The following is a 15638-nucleotide window of genomic DNA, read 5'->3' on the forward strand; positions in this document are numbered from 1 at the left end:
ATCACCCCACAACACCTGCCAGCACACTTGATCACCCTACAACACTGCCGACACACTTGTTCACCCCACAACACCTTCCAGCACATTTGATCACCCCACAACAACTACCAGCACACTTGATCACCCCACAACACCTACCAGCACACATGATCACCCCACAACAACTACCAGCACACATGATCACCCCACAACACCTACCAGCACACATGATCACCCCACAACAACTGCCAGCACACTTGATCACCCCACATCACCTGCCAGTGCACTTGATCACCTAGCAAGTCGAATAACACACCTCATCACCCTCCACACCTGCCAGCACACCTGTCAACACTTGTTCCCACACCAGCAACATAACATCAGTAGCTGCCTGGCTGTAAAAAAAAAAGTAATTCCTGGAGCTCCTGTGTTTGTGCATAAGAGAGGTCAGCGTTCCTCTTAATTAAAGGTCATTATAACTGTGTCAGAAGCAAGGTGGTCAACACAAGCCCTGCCCTTGGCTCATTATTGACACCTGCCCTTGGCTCATTATTGACACCTGCCCTTGTGCATTATTATTATTATTATTATTATTATTATTATTATTATTATTATTATTATTATTATTATTATTAGATACCGCAAAGCCAGTGATGATCATACTAAGGATGGTACTTGATCCAGTTGCTTAGATCAAGATCCCAACATCTAGACGCCACCCTTGAAGGATGGAAATGAAGAGGCTGGCTGAGGAGCAAAGAACTCAGGATGAGATTCCAGACGAGCTAAAGGTTGCTGCTTGTGACTTTTAAGAAAGTGCCTTGTAAGAGGGAGGGCCTTGACAAAGAGTTCTTGATGATCAGTGATGTTTTGTGTTATGATCAAAGCTGCTTCTAGACATCTCCCTGTTTTATTATCCTCGTTCATGGTGAGTCTGATTTTTTCAAGACACGAGTTGTGAAGGTTGGTGATGGTAGATGACACAGGTGTTTTTGTGTATACTGGTGTTTGTGGATGACACAGGTGTTGTTGTGAAGACTGGTATTTGTAGATGATACAGGTGTTGTTTTGAAGGCTGGTATTTGTAGATGATACAGGTGTTGTTTTGAAGGCTGGTGTTGGTAGATGACACAGGTGTTGTTGTGTAGGCTGGTGTTGGTAGATGACACAGGTGTTGTTGTGAAGGCTGATGTTGGTAGATGATACAAGTATTGTTCTGTTGGTAGATGACACAAGTGTTTTTGTGTTGGTAGATGACACAAGTGTTGTTGTGTTGGTAGATGACACAGGTATTGTTGGTACTTATGAGTTCTGGATGTATGTTGGTGTTCCACTCTCCTGGTATCAGCAGTAGCAGCAGTAGCAGCAGCAGCAGCAGCAGCAGCAGCAGCAGCAGCAGCAACAACAGCAGCAGCAGCAGCAGCAGCAGCAACAGCAGCAGCAGCAGCAGCAGCAGCAGTAGTAGTAGTACTAGTAGTAGTAGTAGAAAGAGGGGAGGTAATTCTAGGGTGCTGTATAATGGCAGGGTTTATTGTTCTGAGCAGAATTCTGACTAATACTCCAGTAATGACGAAGTTACCTTTATTCTGTTTACTGATGTCTTAAATGGCGATTAAAGATTACCCAAGGCATTTACGTCTACGGAAGTTTACCTCTTTGATCACTAGTCGTCGCAGCTGATTCTCATAAGATGGCTGGAGAAGTTTCTAAGATGCATAAATGCGTTGTTCAAGTTGTCGTTTCTGCAAGCATTAATATATTCATTGAGACGTGTTTGTACAGTACGTCCTGTTTCACCGACGTATATCTTGTCACAGCCTCCTCAAGGAATTATGTAAACACCTACGTTGATTGGTTCAAGGTGCTGTACTCTGGTCCTGGTCAGCTATGTGATGGAGGGATTGGTTGTAATGCAGCTCTAGTGCTGGCTCGTGCAAGTACTTTGGAGACGTTCAAGGCAAACTAGCTATTGTTTCTTTAAAGCGGTGTTAATGCGTGGTGAACTGGTGATATGGAGGACTCTTTTCCAGCAGTTCTTGATGAAAAAAAAAGAAGAAAATTGTAGCTTATTGAAGGTCTGGTGTATGTCAAGAAACTGGGCTGAAAATTCGATGCATCACTTGATCTTAGTATCTTGGCTGGAGTAGAAGTGTGTGAGATCGTTATTGTTTGTAGGCTTGCTGTGAACCTGGTTACTTCCATTAATGCTTAGGTTTTAGCAAATCCCTGATCATATATCCCTGGTTGTAACTGCCATGAATCACTGATCATAAAAAAAACTGACAATCAGAGTGTTTTATTTTTAAACGCATCGCAAAAAGTTTGGAGAAACTGAAAAGTTATCAGGAGCAAAGGGTTAGGAGCCCCATCTGTATAAATTACTAAATGTAAGAAAAACTTTTGTTTCCTCTTTTTCGGGTCACCTGCCTAAGTGGGAGACTACAGATGTGGTGTTGAATATATATATACATGTATATATGGAGTCTGGCTCCGTGGTAAAGTACTGTAGACTTTGATACAGAGTTTGCAGGCTCGAGTCCTGCTGTGGACGTAGAGACAATATATATATATATATATATATATATATATATATATATATATATATATATATATATATATATATATATATATATATATATATATATATATATATATATATGCAAAACAACCATTATGAAAGAGTAGTGAAATTTAAAATTTACAGAAAACCTACAAATAACTGTTCCTATGTCCATTATTATTCTTCACATCAAGATAGAGTTAAACTGTCTGTTTTCTCATCAATGTTTTTGAGAGCTTTACGTATTTTTGGTCCTGAGTTCATAGATGAGGAAATATCCAAAATTTATGAAATAGCTAATGATCTAAAATACCCAAGAAACGTAATTGATAAATCTTTTAAAGTTGCTAGGAATACTTTTTACAATCCAAAAAGGGACAACCAGCCTTATTCAACTAAAAATATGTTGGTTCTCCCTTACCATGAAAACTTGGTTGATATGCCTTCTCTTCTTAAGTCTTTTAATATTAAAGTTGTATTAAAAAATCTTGATACAGTAAAAAAACTTTTGATAAAGAATTCCCCACAAAATGCTGATGGATGTGTCTATAAGATTCCTTGTAAAATTTGCGATAAAGTTTATTACGGTCAAACTGGTAAAAATCTCGAACTAAGATTAAAACAACATAAATATAGCATTAGAACTGGACAAGATTCCAATGCTCTATTTATTCACGTACGAGATTTTAACCATCCAATTGATTTCCAAAAAGTTGAGAAAGTAGTATCAAGCAAGTCGATGGTTGACAGAAATGTAATTGAATCTTGTTTCATAAAAAGCAGTTTGGACAATAATATGAATATTTCCTTTGGTTTATATAAATTAGATTCATTTATAATTAATAAAATTTGGGAAGAATTTAATAATACATTGGACAAATAATAAATCTTAATTTTTGGGTAGAATATTTTGTTAGTGGGATGTCGTGAGGACCTGTCTAGTTGGACCAGCGGACCTACTGCAGTGTTCCTCTTTTCTTATGAGTCGGGTATCGTCGCGCGTCAGGTGTTTCTTTTGTTATGGGAGTTGACTGTGAGGTGTGGTCTAGACCCTTTATATACCTTCCTTTGATGTATTACTTTCATAGTTCCTTGACAATGTGAGTAGTCACGAAAGCGCTTGGAACTTCACTACTCTTTCATAGTAGTTGTTTTGCATATTTTAAAATCACCTGTTTACTGTGATCTTATTGCATATATATATATATATATATATATATATATATATATATATATATATATATATATATATATATATATATATATATATATATATATATATATATATATATATGTAACTCATATCGTGCCGAATGAGTTAAACTTGCGATTTTGGCTTAAATAGCAACGTTCTTCTTGCCGAATAAAATAAGCGAAAATTTGGGTATGTAATAATTTCGCAAAAATCATTCGGAACCTAAGGAAAAAATATATTTCATTGTGTTTGTTTATTATTAAGTTATTATAAACTTATCTAAATTATATTTAGTTGGATTAGGCTAAATTAAATTACGCTTGTTATAATACTGACTTATTTTACAGAACATCTTAATAAATTGTAAACAGAAGCTATCAATATAGACGCTGAACGCTGCCTCTCCCTCACTGCCCACCAGTTATACACTGCTCCAGCAGTCACGCACCGCCCCACTAGTCATACACAGCCCCACCAGTCGTATTCTGCTCCAGCAGCCACTACACCAGCAGTCACACACTGCCCTCCCCATCCCCAGTAGGGCATCCGAGACAAACGTAATGACGTACAGCTCAAAGCTGTGTTGAGATGAGATTCACGTTGGATGCTGTGGGAAGATCACTTGGCCCAAGGGGCCGTCAGATTGTGGCTGCGACGAAACGGAGAGAGTCATCCTATGGGACGTCGGACGTGGCGTCGGATGGTGGAGGAGCGTCGCAGGATATGGCAAGGACAGCTCATGTATCATGGACGGTATTAAGGACACTGGTTGTCCTTCACCTCCTCTCCCTCACCGGATGTGTCCAGGGGCGTGAGTATTACTGATGATAACGAGCAAGTTGTTTGTCTCTCTGACCAACTCTTTATATAGCTTTCTTGATTCTCTCTCTCTCTCTCTCTCTCTCTCTCTCTCTCTCTCTCTCTCTCTCTCTCTCTCTCTCTCTCTCTCTCTCTCTCTCTCTCTCTCTCTCTCTCTCTCTCTCTCATCTCCCACACTCATTCCTGTTCTCCCTGTCCTCTGTTCCTCCCTCCTCCTCCCTGTTACCTCAGTAATACATGTGAGGTAGAATACTTATTAATTATAACCCCTTGACACCACAACATCTGCCAGTCTACTCCCTTTACTTAGATTTCTCTCTTACCTTTCTCATTACCCTTTACCCCTCCCTAACCTTACCTTCCCCTCTTTCCCCTCATCCAGAATGCCACCTTAGCCTCCCCTCACTCCCCCCCCCCACATAGAATATCTTACTTATTTGGAGTTATTTTCTGTTAACCCCTAAAGATCTCGGTAGTCAGGGAGAGGCGGTGAAAACCCCCGCAATCATAGTCTTAAAGCGGAGGAAATTTCAGAGAGGGGAAAATGATGTCTTGCAGGTACGGTATTGCATATCATTAAGTTGCAAATCATTTCCATATAATATGCATATTATTAGCATATCATTGCATATCATTTGCATATAATTTTTCATATCATTTACATATCATTCGCATATCATTTGCATATTTTTTGCATACCATTTGCATATGCTTTGCATATGATTCCCATATAATTTGCATATCATTTTGCATGTCATTTGCATATGATTTGCATATCATTTACATATAATTTTTTCATATCATTTACATATTCGCATATCATTCGCATGTCATTTGCATATTCTTTGCATATGATTTGCATATGATTTGCAAATCACTCGCATATCATTAGCATATCATTTGCCAGTGTCTTGACAAAAGTTTGCCACTGTTGTTATTGTCTTCATCATATTAACATTAGCGGGCAACAACGTACAGCAAATAGACCAAAAAAACGTGAATGATATATGTGAAAAAAAAATAGTGAAGGATTTTTTGAAGTGGGAAATTGTTAGGTTAAGATATGTGTAGTTTTGTTGTGATTTACGACCCTAAGTGAATGTGACTAAGTGAATGTGACTAAGTGAATGTGACTAAGTGAATGTGACTAAGTGAATGTGACTAAGTGAATGTGACTAAGTGAATGTGACTAAGTGAATGTGACTAAGTGAATGTGATTAAGTGAATGTGACTAAGTGAATGTGACTAAGTGAATGTGACTAAGTGAATGTGACTAAGTGAATGTGACTAAGTGAATGTGACTAAGTGAATGTGACTAAGTGAATGTGACTAAGTGAATGTGACTAAGTGAATGTGACTAAGTGAATGTGACTAAGTGAATGTGACTAAGTGAATGTGACTAAGTGAATGTGACTAAGTGAATGTAACTAAGTGAATGTGACTAAGTGAATGTGACTAAGTGAATGTGACTAAGTGAATGTGACTAAGTGAATGTGACTAAGTGAATGTGACTAAGTGAATGTGATTAAGTGAATGTGACTAAGTGAATGTGACTAAGTGAATGTGATTAAGTGAATGTGACTAAGTGAATGTGACTAAGTGAATGTGACTAAGTGAATGTGACTAAGTGAATGTGACTAAGTGAATGTGACTAAGTGAATGTGACTAAGTGAATGTGACTAAGTGAATGTGACTAAGTGAATGTGAGTAAGTGAATGTGACTAAGTGAATGTGAGTAAGTGAATGTGACTAAGTGAATGTGACTAAGTGAATGTGACTAAGTGAATGTGACTAAGTGAATGTGACTAAGTGAATGTGACTAAGTGAATGTGACTAAGTGAATGTGACTAAGTGAATGTGACTAAGTGAATGTGACTAAGTGAATGTGATTAAGTGAATGTGACTAAGTGAATGTGACTAAGTGAATGTGACTAAGTGAATGTGATTAAGTGAATGTGACTAAGTGAATGTGACTAAGTGAATGTGACTAAGTGAATGTGACTAAGTGAATGTGATTAAGTGAATGTGACTAAGTGAATGTGACTAAGTGAATGTGACTAAGTGAATGTGACTAAGTGAATGTGACTAAGTGAATGTGACTAAGTGAATGTGACTAAGTGAATGTGACTAAGTGAATGTGACTAAGTGAATGTGACTAAGTGAATGTGACTAAGTGAATGTGATTAAGTGAATGTGACTAAGTGAATGTGACTAAGTGAATGTGACTAAGTGAAGTAAGTGAGAATGTGTGACTAAGTGAATGTGACTAATGTGTGACTAAGAATGTGTGACTAAGTGAATGTGATTAAGTGAATGTGACTAAGTGAATGTGATTAAGTGAATGTGACTAAGTGAATGTGACTAAGTGAATGTGACTAAGTGAATGTGACTAAGTGAATGTGACTAAGTGAATATGACTAAGTGAACGTGACTAAGTGAATGTGACTAAGTGAATATGACTAAGTGAATGTGACTAAGTGAATGTGAATAAGTGAATGTGACTAAGTGAATATGACTAAGTGAATGTGACTAAGTGAATGTGATTAAGTGAATGTGACTAAGTGAATATGACTAAGTGAACGTGACTAAGTGAATGTGACTAAGTGAATATGACTAAGTGAATGTGACTAAGTGAATGTGACTAAGTGAATGTGACTAAGTGAATATGACTAGGTGAATGTGACTAAGTGAATGTGTTGCCGGGTGCCCGGCAACACAGCCCGATGACGGGCAAAACAGCCTGATCACGGGCAACACAGCCTGGTACCCAGCAACGCAGCCGAGTTCCCGGCAACACAGCCAGATGCCAGATAACACAGCCGGGTGCCCGGCAACACAGGCTGGTGCCCGGCAACACAGCCGGGTGCCCGGCAACACAGTCGGGTGCCCGTAAACATAACCGGGTGCCCGTCAACATAGCCGGGTGCCCGGCAGCACAGCCGGGTGCCCGTCAACACAGCCGGGTGCCCAGCAACACAGCCTGGTACCCTGCAACACAGCCGGATTCCAGGAAGCATAGCCGGATGTCTGGCAACACAGCCGGGTGCCCAGCAACAGTCTGGTGCCCGGCAACACAGCCGGGTGCCCGGAAACAGCCGGGTAAATACACAAACATCATCCTCGTCTGAGTACTTTGTAAGTTCACTGGTACACTTTTATGCTTCTAGTACGCAAAGAAAAACCGATAGTCCAGGAAAACGATGTAGCACCTGGCAATGTTGACTGTGTGACTCGTGTACCTGGGTACCTGATGTACCTGGTGTACCAGGGTTTCTGGTATACCAAGGTTTCCTGGTGTTCCAGGTTTCCTGGTGTTTCAGGGTTCCTGGTGTTCCAGGGTTCCTGGTGTACCAGGGTTCTTGGTGTACCAGGGTTCCTGGTGTACCAGGGTTCCTGGTGTACCAGGGTTCCTGGTGTACCAGGGTTCCTGGTGTACCAGGGTTCCTGGTGTACCAGGGTTGTTGGTGTACCAGAGTTCCTGGTGTACTTGGGTTCCTGGTATGCCAAGGTTTCCTGGTGTACCAGGGTTCCTGGTGTACTTGGGCTCCTGGTATACCAAGGTTTCCTGGTGCACCAGGGTTTCTGGTGTACCAGGGTTCCTGGTGTACCAGGGTTCCTGGTGTACCAAGGTTGTCGGTGTACCAGAGTTCCTGGTGTACTTGGGTTCCTGGTATATCAAAGTTTCCTGGTGTGCCAGGGTTTCTGGTGTACTTGGGTTCCTGGTGTGCCAGGGTTTCCTGGTGTACCAGGAACTCTGGTGTACCAAGGTCCCCTGTGTACTAGGGTTCCTGAAGTACCAGGGTTCCTGGTGTACCGTGGATCCCGAGGTTTACGTTTTTTCCCCTCAGAGCTGCCCCTCCTTCCCCTCAGAGCTGCCCCTCCTTCCCCCTATTTTATGAAAACTGAAAAAGAACATAATCAACTATGAATAAAAATTATTCATGCTTTGCCTCCTGGTGAGTTCCTGACCCTTACTTCACGTGACCTGACCTTTTCACGCCCACAGACCTTCCTTCAAAGGTTCGTGGTCACTGATCCTCTTCACCCCTTTGACCTTCACACTACTTTGACCAAGATCTCTTGCGAAACAGAATCAGTCTTCAGACTCTTCGATCGTCGAAGGACAGAATGGCTCCAGCACCTTCGTCCGAACGCTCCCGACTCGTAATAAACGAGTCTGAGTCTGGAACTGTCCCACCACACTCACATCATAAGAAAGTAGCCACCTGGGACCCTCTTACTCTATCGAAGACGTATTTCAAAGGCAATCTTGCACACAATTCTTCTTCCTCCAACCAACGACACCTACTCATTACCTTACTGACCACAGCATTAGCTCAAGCATAGCTCTCAGGGGACATGTTGGTCATAATGTATCTCTCAGCATCCTATCGTTTCTGTAACGGATGCTGGACTAGCTGGCAATCCTTCTCATGACACCTCTATTGACAACACACCTCCCACAATACTCAATTTTTTTTTTCAATTCAAGTTGAGGTGCTGTCCTCATCCTGCACACTGTTGTCCGGCAAGGATTTATGCAACATGGCCAATATGTCCAAGAGCAACTTGAGGTCCAGCATCTCCCTCTTACCTGAGTGGAAGCTTATGTTCGCCTCGCTGGAGGTCGCATACGTTGTATAAGCAATATTGTCAAACTGACTTTGATTGCCGAGTTCTTCCATCCTCAATGAATACTTCGGGTCACCGTTGAGGTGCGAGAACTGCGTCCAACACCTCAATAATTTAGACATTGCTGGCACTTTGGTCAAGCAGCCAAATATAGATCACCGGCAGAATGTCCATTCTGCATCACAGCTGAGTCAACCTTCAACTTGTCTTCCCCTACATATTTCGCCGCTGCCCAGATTTCTTACGAGATCGAAATCCGCTGTTTTAAGAAAAAGGAAAACTTTGTACACTATGATAGTGACCCAACAACAACTCTGAGGAAGACTTGCATGGCTTTCCCTACTCCAGAACTGCCCGGCTACCCCCTCCCCCTCTTGTGCCCTTTGTGGCAAGCCCATTCGAAATCTTCACCTCTCTTGTTCCTACCTACTTCCTTTTCCCATACTTACTACTTCATCGTCTTCCATTTCTCGGCTATGTCCTCAACTCTTCTTTCAAAGCCTCAAAGACTCAAATCTTCACCTGTGGCTAAAAGCCCTTATTAACCTATTGTTCGTTCTCGCTTAAAGTTCCCCTTCCTGTCTTGTCCCTCGCCTCCTCCTACTGCCACTATCACCTCTCTTCTTTCCAAAATTCCTTCATCCCAGGACACCCTTTCCTTCTCTTTGTCTCTTCCCATTTTGGCTGCCTCCAATAATTTTCCACTCTCTACTCTACCTACCTCTTCCACCTCTGGCATTATTCTCTCTGTTTCTTCCTTGTCCACAGAAATTACTGCGGCCATGTTGACTTATATTGAAGAGACAGTACCAGTGATGGACGTTGACCCGGCCTCTATACCTTCCCAATCTCACCCTCCTCCATCCCTTACACCTACATATGTCCGTTATTCTCCGTATACAGTCACTAGCAAATCCTTTTCTGTTACTAGTTTAACGCTACCGCCACTCATGAGCTTTACTAGTTACTATACTAGTCACACTTGGCCACCAATGACATTCTTTTTTCCTTCTGTATTACTAGTCACTGTTGATTATATTATTACAGTGAGATATTAGACGATACAGGTGGAAACGAGGCGCTCCAGTTGTTCCCTGTACATCTCTGTTTACAAGAACCAAAATTACGATACACAATTGGACTTCCTGTCCTTGGCTGTTTTATTACCGTCACTCGACCCTTTTCCCACGAGATAAACCAATAAAATACGCTTCTTGTGAGCAATAATATTCCTTATCCTGGTCTTTCAGTGCGCACTGCGCTGTATGCTGTAGCTGTGTTATTTAGGCAAGTGGTACACAGTTTGTTCTTTGTATCATTTCCCTTCTCGTCCGCTATTTATCCCTGACGACCAGTTTCTGATTTCTTCCTTACCTGCTCCACTCCTTTTATTACGTGATTTTAACCACTTGCTGCAAGGAAGGTGTCACAGCGTCTCTCGTGAGAACCAGTTAGAGATTTTTCTCACTGCTCTCTCTCTCTCTTTTTCTTCCTTTAACCACCAGTATCCCTAGACATTTAGATCTCCCTCGTACTCTTTCCAGTATAGTTCTCTCTAGAAGCTCTTCATCTAAAGCGTTGAACTTTGGTTGGTTTGTTGTCTCTGGTCTTCATCGCAGCGATCATTTTTCCCCCTCTCATTACTCCTCATTCTTACCTTCTTCCTCTTCGTCTCTCCCGTTGGCAGTTTGAAGAGGCAAACTGGGTGATTTATTAATGTTGTATATTTATTCCTGAAGTTCCTCCTACTTCTTCCTCTTCAGACGAGTTATTGCAACTTCTTTCCACCTCTTCTTTTCTCGGTGCAACGATGATTGCAATTTCCCCGAATTTCGGGTAAACAATATCGAGGTCTCCTGACTGTGCCGCTCCTTTGCAACTCACTGGTTGGAGCTGCTTCCGTTACAACAGAACTATGGACTGACTTCTAGCTTTAAAACAACTGCTAATACTTGCCAGTCACGTTATTCGGGTAACGAACCGTGTTTGTTGGAGAGATAATATGTTCATTGTCGCTTCCATTACTTACATGTGCGCAGTTTTAAAGAAAGGTACGGCAGTAGGTACAGAGGAAGTATTACAGACGAAGTTATGCCCACAAAGTGAGCACTTTTTGAGGCTATGAGAAGAGTATGCTGAAAAGATACTACATGGAGAAGAGAAGAGAAGAGAAGGAATTAATAAGTGAAGTGTCATGTTTAGCCGAGATCTGAGTGGAAGACGGTGACTGTAAGTGCTGGAGTTACCTTAGGGTGTGAGTGGGTGCTGGAGTTGCCTTGGGGTGTGAGTGGGTGCTGGAGTTGCCTTAGGGTGTGAGTGGGTGCTGGAGTTACCTTAGGGTGTGAGTGGGTGCTGGAGTTGCCTTGGGGTGTGAGTGGGTGCTGGAGATACCTTAGGGTGTGAGTGGGTGCTGGAGTTGCCTTGGGGTGTGAGTGGGTGCTGGAGATACCTTAGGGTGTGAGTGGGTGCTGGAGTTGCCTTGGGGTGTGAGTGGGTGCTGGAGTTGCCTGTGAGATACCTTAGGGTGTGTGTGGGTGCTGGAGTTCCCTTAGGGTGTGAGTGGGTGCTGGAGTTGCCTTGGGGTGTGAGTGGGTGCTGGAGTTACCTTAGGGTGTGAGTGGGTGCTGGAGTTACCTTAGGGTGTGAGTGGGTGCTGGAGTTACCTTAGGGTGTGAGTGGGTGCTGGAGTTACCTTAGGGTGTGAGTGGGTGCTGGAGTTACCTTAGGGTGTGAGTGGGTGCTGGAGTTACCTTAGGGTGTGAGTGGGTGCTGGAGTTGCCTTGGGGTGTGAGTGGGTGCTGGAGTTCCCTTGGGGTGAGTGGGTGCTGGAGTTGCATTGGGGTGTGAGTGGGTGCTGGAGTCATCTTAGGGTGTGAGTGGGTGCTGGAGTTGCCTTAGGGTGTGAGTGGGTGCTGGAGTCATCTTAGAGTGTGAGTGGGTGCTGGAGTTCCCTTGGGGTGTAAGTGGGTGCTGGAGTGGAGTCATCATGAGTGAGTGCTAGGAGTGTAAGTGGGTGCTGGAGCCACCTTAGGGTGTGAGTGGGTGCTGGAGTCATCTTAGGGAGTGAGTGAGTGCTGGAGTCATCTTAGAGTGTGAGTGGGTGCTGGAGTCATCTTAGGGTGTGAGTGGGTGCTGGAGTCATCTTAGGGTGTGAGTGGGTGCTGGAGTCATCTTAGGGTGTGAGTGAGTGCTGGAGTCATCTTAGAGTGTGAGTGGGAGCTGGAGTCATCTTAGAGTGTGAGTGGGTGCTGGAGTTATCTTAGGATGTGAGTGGATGCTGGAGTCATCTTAGGGTGTGAGTGGGTGCTGGAGTCATCTTAGGGTGTGAGTGGGTGCTGGAGTCATCTTAGAGTGTGAGTGGGTGCTGGAGTCATCTTAGGGTGTGAGTGGGTGCTGGAGTCATCTTAGGGTGTGAGTGGGTGCTGGAGTCATCTTAGGGTGTGAGTGGGTGCTGGAGTCATCTTAGGGTGTGAGTGGGTGCTGGAGTCATCTTAGGGTGTGAGTGGGTGCTGGAGTCATCTTAGAGTGTGAGTGGGTGCTGGAGTCATCTTAGAGTGTGAGTGGGTGCTGGAGTCATCTTAGAGTGTGAGTGGGTGCTGGAGTCATCTTAGGGTGCGAGTGCATGCTGGAGTCATCTTAGGGTGTGAGTGGGTGCTGGAGTCATCTTAGAGTGTGAGTGGGTGCTGGAGTCATCTTAGGGTGTGAGTGGTTGCTGGAGTCATCTTAGGGTGTGAGTGGGTGCTGGAGACATCTTAGAGTGTTAGTGGGTGCTGGAGTCATCTTAGGGTGTGAGTGGGTGCTGGAGTCATCTTAGAGTGTGAGTGGGTGCTGGAGTCATCTTAGGGTGTGAGTGGGTGCTGGAGTCATCTTAGAGTGTGAGTGGGTGCTGGAGTCATCTTAGGGTGTGAGTGGGTGCTGGAGTCATCTTAGGGTGTGAGTGGGTGCTGGAGTCATCTTAGGGTGTGAGTGGGTGCTGGAGTCATCTTAGGGTGTGAGTGGGTGCTGGAGTCATCTTAGGGTGTGAGTGGGTGCTGGAGTCATCTTAGGGTGTGAGTGGGTGCTGGAGTCATCTTAGGGTGAGTGGGTGCTGGAGTCATCTTAGGGTAGTGGGTGCTGGAGTCATCTTAGTGGGTGCTGGAGTCATCTTAGGGTGTGAGTGGGTGCTGGAGTCATCTTAGGGTGTGAGTGGGTGCTGTGAGTGGGTGCTGGAGTCATCTTAGGGTGTAGTGGGTGCTGGAGTCATCTTAGTGTGGTGCTGGAATCATCTTAGGGTGTAGTGGGTGCTGGAGTCATCTTAGTGTCATCTTAGGGTGGTGCTGGAGTCATCTTAGGGTGTGAGTGGGTGCTGGAGTCATCTTAGGGTGTGAGTGGGTGCTGGAGTCATCTTAGGGTGTGAGTGGGTGCTGGAGTCATCTTAGGGTGTGAGTGGGTGCTGGAGTCATCTTAGAGTGTGAGTGGGTGCTGGAATCATCTTAGGATGTGAGTGGGTGCTGGAGTCATCTTAGAGTGTGAGTGGGTGCTGGAGTCATCTTAGGGTGTGAGTGGGTGCTGGAGTCATCTTAGGGTGTGAGTGGGTGCTGGAGTCATCTTAGGGTGTGAGTGGGTGCTGGAGTCATCTTAGGGTGTGAGTGGGTGCTGGAATCACCTTTTGAGATTTTTCACTCAAAATAATTTTAGCCACTTGTTTGAAAACACTTAAGTTACCATGAATTTTCTGTGCTGTTCATGAGTCTTACTGTGACACTCACAGTCACACTTCAATCCCTTCAAAGCTCTTGTCAATAATTCTCGAAAATCATGATAAAGTAATGAAATCAACCTGACTGAATGAATCTTATCAGGTCAATGTCTAGCGGTTAGAAAATTGGTCTTCTAGTTTCAGGACTGGTTTCCATGAAGTCACGTAGAGATGACTTCAGCACCCACTCATCCATTAAGTTACACAGACATCCACTAAGATCACAGCCAGACACACAACGCCTAACTTACATCATCGCTTCTCCACTCACTCTCTGTATAACCTGTGTGGATGTAACCTTGTCAATAATAAGAGTTTCCTCTAAATGTTTATCTACCGAACTTGGGGCAGTACTGGGCATTGTTACTGCTGCTACTGCTGCTTCAGTTTTTGCTGATGCTACTTTGTCTGTTACTGCTGATGTTGCTGCTTCGGCAGTAGCTACTGCTACTTCTGCTGGCGTTGTGGTGTAAGCAGTGCTTCCCTCACCCCAAGCTCACGGTCTACAAAACTGTTCACCCTCACCCCTGAAATTCTGTGATAAATGATCCGTCTTTCACCTATTTTAGCAGCGGTAATAACATAGATCCAGAGTTTACCGTCTGACGTAAACACTGCCACGGGGATAATGTGTCGATTTTTACTTTAAAATTAGCCAAATCCCTCACTGCCCCTTCATATCGGTCTCTCATTCTTCCCTTCCCATCTTCCATTTAATCCCTTCTCTTTGTAAATAATATAGAATACCGAAATTTGTAAGAATTAAATACATTTTGTTATGAATAAAACTAGATATTATTGCAGGAAGGTGATAACAATAAAATGAGAAACGTAACAATAAAGTGATAAGTATAAAACACTTAAAATCAAAAGAATAGGGAATACACAGGTATATGATAGATAACTCGTGGAAAAAACACTAAATACGAAATGCAGTCATTTAGGACATGTTTATTAGAATAGTTTCAGTCCAGGGATTTTGGACACTTGAAATGTAAATAAGAGTAAGAGAACACAATCTTGCATATTCGGGACGGCACCAGAGAAGCTCGGTTTAACAACATGTTGTTTGACCTCTGCTTAATAATGATCGTATGTGCCAGAGTTTGAACGTTCCTATAATTTTGGGCTTTTCGTGGACAGGCTTATAAATAACGGCATCTATGGGGATTAAGTTCCGTGAAAATCCTGGGTGCTTTGCTGAAGTCCATGAAATGTTCCTGTGTGTCCCTGTGAAGCACACAAGCTTTGTTGAGATCGTCTCTGTACAACCTCTCATGGCAAAACGTTTTTTAATAAATATCCTGAACTGTACATTAATGCTTTCTTGTAGACAAAGTTCTCCCTGTTTCTCCTACTTACTTCTTTTCACAGTAACCACAGGGGATTGTGAGAACATAGGTGTGGATGTAGGGTGTAGTATTGTGGGAGGTTACCTAGTGAGATCTCTGGTAGATGTAAATTATTGCTTTCTTGTAGACAAAGTTCTCCCTGTTTCTCCTACTTACTTCTTTTCACAGTGACCACAGGGGATTGTGAAGACGCAGGGTGTGGATGTAGCATGTAGTATTGTGGGACGCTACCTAGCGAGATCTCTGAAAGATTGAAAATATTACAGTAGCTACGCGAGTCTTGTTCACAGCCAGAACTCGTGTTATGTTGCTAGCTACACTGTTGCTAAGGAGGACTAAATATTCTTTGTTGAATCAGTGATG

The 15638-nt window shown here is 43.2% G+C and overlaps 1 long non-coding RNA gene across 2 annotated transcripts in view; it reads left to right on the forward strand.

Annotated features, from left to right (window-relative positions):
* The window catches only part of LOC138851261 (uncharacterized), a 40997-nt gene that overhangs the window by 21932 nt on the left and 3427 nt on the right, over window positions 1–15638 (forward strand). For both annotated transcript variants that reach the window (XR_011391100.1, XR_011391099.1), the window contains exon 2: window positions 4082–4545. This is a non-coding gene — a long non-coding RNA (uncharacterized lncRNA). The remainder of the gene's footprint in view (window positions 1–4081; window positions 4546–15638) is intronic.

This window comes from Cherax quadricarinatus, unplaced genomic scaffold (assembly GCF_038502225.1).
Source record: "Cherax quadricarinatus isolate ZL_2023a unplaced genomic scaffold, ASM3850222v1 Contig211, whole genome shotgun sequence".
In the NCBI taxonomy this organism is placed as follows: domain Eukaryota; kingdom Metazoa; phylum Arthropoda; class Malacostraca; order Decapoda; family Parastacidae; genus Cherax; species Cherax quadricarinatus.